The following is a 4529-nucleotide window of genomic DNA, read 5'->3' on the forward strand; positions in this document are numbered from 1 at the left end:
GCTGGTTGCTGTTAGCTTTGAATATAGTTGCTCTATAGGCAGTTGGTGCAGGTCAGAATTTAAAACTATTTCTGCAATGTAACTTTAAGAAACCCTTGTTTTTAAGGCTTTAATTGTTGAAGATTGCCTCTGACCATATTCTTACCACAGAGGAGTCTGAGTCTCAGTATTTACTGCTGACATTTCTCAGTTCCTCTTTTTTCCTCTCTTCTTTGAAAGTCATTCTGGAAGAGAGTGTCAATACTGCTTCCTTTGTGGCAGGACTGTAATTACAGCCTATCCAAAACAGAAGTAATGAACCACTGTAAGTAACACAAGCAGTTATTTGGGCTGGAGAACAAGGAGGAATAGATGCTAGTGTTATCGTTCATTGCAGGAAAACTGTGCATCATTGTTGCCTTTGCCGACATGCCTTTGTATGCCGATTATCAATCATTCCATCAAACTTTATTTGTATAGCCCGTATTCACCAATCACCTCACGGGGCTTAGCAATTTGAACAAAATGCAACATCCTCTGTCCTTAACCCTCGACTATAGTGAGGAAAACCTACACAACAAAAAAACCTCTCTGTCCCAGGATGGACAAAAGTAACAAAGCACATCAGCAAAATAACAATATTTTCAACATTTTTGAGAGAAGCGGAGAGATGTGTTCGTGTTGCCTCTCTGTCAAGCTGAGGAATTGATTGGCAGTCAAAGAGAGACGGAAAGAGATTGAGAGGTTGAAAAGACGTCTGCACTGAGCTTGTGATGATGACATTTGTTCTGTTTGAAAGTGAGATAACACGAAATGTTGAAATCTTGGCACCAGGCTACTGACAGACAGGCAGTTCATGTTATCTGCCGGCCTATACTTTGACTTAAATTGTTCTCTGCCCTTGATAAAGCTCAAAGGGCATTTCTTCCAGTAATGTCCACCACTCACTTTTCACTCCCTTTCAACCGGCTCTTTCCCCCTCGCTCATCTTCTACCAGTAAAACCAATAAAGTAAAAATAAGCCAAGAGCCAATTTCAACTAATTGTATTGTCTCATATAAATACATAATGGTTGGAACGCTCAAACTCTGAAAGCATATAGTACAGTGCTTTGAGAGTTGCCTCCTAATGGTCCACCGTCAAGGTCATAAACAGAGGCACAGCAGCAGAACGCAATCACACATATGGCTCTGCACTGTCTACTGCCAAGATTTTACAACGGTTTCTTCAGGGAACTTCAACACAGCCCTTTAAAGTTCCAAGATTTCCAAGCTTCGATGTAACGTCTGCATGGAACCTCTGCCTCAGATCCACTGATCAATACCACATTAGAGGGAGAAGAAGGAAGAGGAGAAGAAGGGAGTGGCTGAGAAGAGATGAGGAGAGAAGAAGGGGAAACAGAAGGAGAGAGGGATGGGTAAAGCATTGGTGATGATGTGGACAGAACAAAAGGGGCCGCAGGTCGGTGTGTGTCTTTGAAGACAAGGGGAGGAGAAGGTTAGAGGCAGCGAGACAGGTGGAGGGGGGTTACGCAAGGAGAGAGATGGAGAGGGGAGGGGGGAAGGAGAGGGGTTGAAGATGACAAAGAGAGTTCAGAGGATGCACATATGACCTGAGAGAGAGAGAGGGAGCGTGTGGGGGTAAATAGTTTTGGGGGAAACCCACTGCAGACACAAAGTCAATCCTAATTACTAATTCATTAAGTTGGCCGGCTCCCTTCCCCCCTCTGCAGCCACCACAAACACAGACACACACATACACAGACACACACACACACACACACACACACACACACACACACACACACACACACACACACACACACACCGTGCACTCACTGCTCCCTCTTCTGTCCCTCCCTCCATGTCCCATGAGAAGGGGAGCGATGGATGGATAGAGAAATGAAGAGGTGTGTCTGCAGCTAAGTGACATCTGCACGGCCGAGATGGCGGCAACGTGTTGGGAACACTGGAAATCCCTGATGTGACAAAGGGAGGGGGGGGGCGGCTGATGAGGAGAAAAGCTAACAGCTTGCGTTTTGGTTTGTTGGGGTGGGTGGTCTCCTGTGATGGTGAACATAAGTGTATTAATGTGCAGGGCTGTGGTGTCAGAAAACGTATATGTATGGGTTTCATCATGTGTGCATTTATCTTTGTTTGTGTGTGTGTTCAAATGGGCAATCAAGTGTAAAGTGTAATGGCATAAGGAGAGTGTGCATGTTTGTGTGTGTATGTACGTGTGTGTGTGTGTGTGTGTGTGTGTGTGTGTGTGTGTGTGTGTGTGTGTGTGTGTGTGTGTGTGTGTGTGTGTGTTGGCATAAAATGAAATGAAAGCAAGTAGTGGGGTAGATAAATCAATATGCTGATGTTGGTGCTCTAATAATAACATTGTGAGCCTAATCAAAGTGAGGGGGAGGTGCGAGACGAACTGATGGTGTGAGTCTTCAGTCTCAGACTTTCTAGGTGTGTGTGTGTAGGCGACAGAAGTGCACACATACATGTTTTCCGCCACACAAACACACACACCAACACCTCCTACAGCATTCCCCTGCTCATGCTCACACAGGCAACTCAATATGAAGAAAAAGGACACAAATGCACACACACAAGGACACATTCTTCGACCCGAGTGTGCATCCACAACCACACACACACACAAAAGAAGATGCACTACTGCTGACTGAAGTGGAATTAAATAGAGAAATCCTCCAAATGAGCATCGATCCACATTTACAGTGGATCTGCTACGGCAGGGCAAACAACAGGGAGCTCTGTGAGACAGCTGGGGCACACACACACACACACACGCACACATACACATGGGATGCATTGCGGGCCCATATTTTTAACACACACACACACAAACCACAAAATGCGTGTATACATCGTGTGGATCTTTGATCTGAGGACATATCTGGTGTGTGTGTGTGTGTGTGTGTGTGTGTGTGTGTGTGTGTGTGTGTGTGTGTGTGTGTGTGTGTGTGTGTGTGTGTGTGTGTGTGTGTGTGTGTGTGTGTGTGTGTGTGTTAAAATACTGTTTTGCAGGAATGCTAAGAGATGTGTTTGAAGAAAGTAAACAGCAAACTTGTTTTCTGCTTTAATCAATAGGATTTTGTGTAGTAAGTGCAATATTTAGCATATTGTAGAGGTATTTGGATGGATGTGAGAAAATGATCTGGTCTATAGGTCAACTTAAACAGAATACAATCAAATTTGTATATGCTGGAAATCATCTTTCAGCTGCATGCTTTAGAAAAAGTTAGCAATAGCCGGTGAACTCAGCGGCGCATGTAGCAGCTAAAGAATCACATATTTCCTTCATGAGTTGGTAGAGAGCGAAACAGAGCTAATAGGAAAAGGTTTGTCAAGTGATCAGAAACATCCACTCCCTTCTCTCTGAGAGTTGGATGCGTAATGAGTAATCATGAGCCAGTCTCAGGGTCAGCTGTCAGTCGTGATGTTTGGTCATTTTTACATTTCTATTTATTTATACATTATGTAAACAAGATACATTATATTTAGTAATAATTTAGGCATAGAGCTCAGTTATCTGTTTCCCCATGCTTCTAGATGAGGGCACTCTCACACCTATACCCTGTTTTGTTTGAACCTCTCTGACTTTACAGTTTAGTCTGAACCAAAATACCAGGTGTGAGAGGAGCCTTGGACCATGGTTTGAACCAACGGACCAAAACTTTGTCCAACCAAAAGAGGTGGTCCAGATCAAACTGACCCATGGTTCAGATCATTTGCAGTGTGACATTTTCACTGATAGTTCCACCAATTACAGGAAGTTGAGACTGCATTAAACAATAGACAGAGTAACAGAAGCAGAAGTCTTCATCTCTGACGGTATACTGTTAGAATGACGCCGGTAGTAATACCATAATGATATTATAGTTACAACCAAATGAACATACATTCATTTTCTCTATGGAAATACTATTGTTTTCCACGTGCTTCATAGATCACATGTAATCAACGTAACAAAGACATGAATCTTGGTTTGGCCCAAAGCCAAAGCCATCACCTCCTAGCTTTAAGTCAGGGTTGTGGGAGATAAATGTTTTCACCATGAAAAACAAACGAGTATTCAGTTAATTTATTTGGTACTTCTGGAAAACTGAGTGCAGCAAGATACATTTTAGCACTGGGGCATCATCAGTAACACAACAACCTTGATCCACAACATGTATCGTTCCCTGGTTTCAGCTTCCTAAAAAAGGAAGAAGGAAAAATGAATCATCACTCCTACCTTCATGTGGACATCATTATTTAGCTGCACAGCTTTGTGCTAGACTCCTGTGATCCCCCTGACGACCTCATCAGCATTCAGTACTGCTGAAGAGGAGGGGGACACAAAAGTGTGTGTGTGGCTGTGTGTGTGTGTGTGTGTGTGTGTGTGTGTGTGTGTGTGTGTGTGTGTGTGTGTGTGTGTGTGTGTGTGTGTGTGTGTGTGTGTGTGTGTGTGTGTGTGTGTGTGTGTGTTGCGCTCATCTGGGTCATTGTATCCACAGGCATGAAAAAGCAGTTTACAATGACACACATCTC

The 4529-nt window shown here is 43.7% G+C and overlaps 1 protein-coding gene across 1 annotated transcript in view; it reads right to left on the reverse strand.

Annotated features, from left to right (window-relative positions):
- Positions 1 to 4309, reverse strand: part of psd2 (pleckstrin and Sec7 domain containing 2) — a 42823-nt gene extending 38514 nt beyond the window's left edge. Inside the window, exon 1 of the mRNA XM_035161749.2 lies at positions 4234 to 4309. The gene's annotated coding sequence lies outside the window, so the exon portion shown is untranslated. The remainder of the gene's footprint in view (positions 1 to 4233) is intronic.
- Between the last annotated feature and the right edge of the window lie 220 nt (positions 4310 to 4529).

The sequence above is a fragment of the Hippoglossus stenolepis genome, chromosome 7 (assembly GCF_022539355.2).
Source record: "Hippoglossus stenolepis isolate QCI-W04-F060 chromosome 7, HSTE1.2, whole genome shotgun sequence".
Lineage (NCBI taxonomy): Eukaryota > Metazoa > Chordata > Actinopteri > Pleuronectiformes > Pleuronectidae > Hippoglossus > Hippoglossus stenolepis.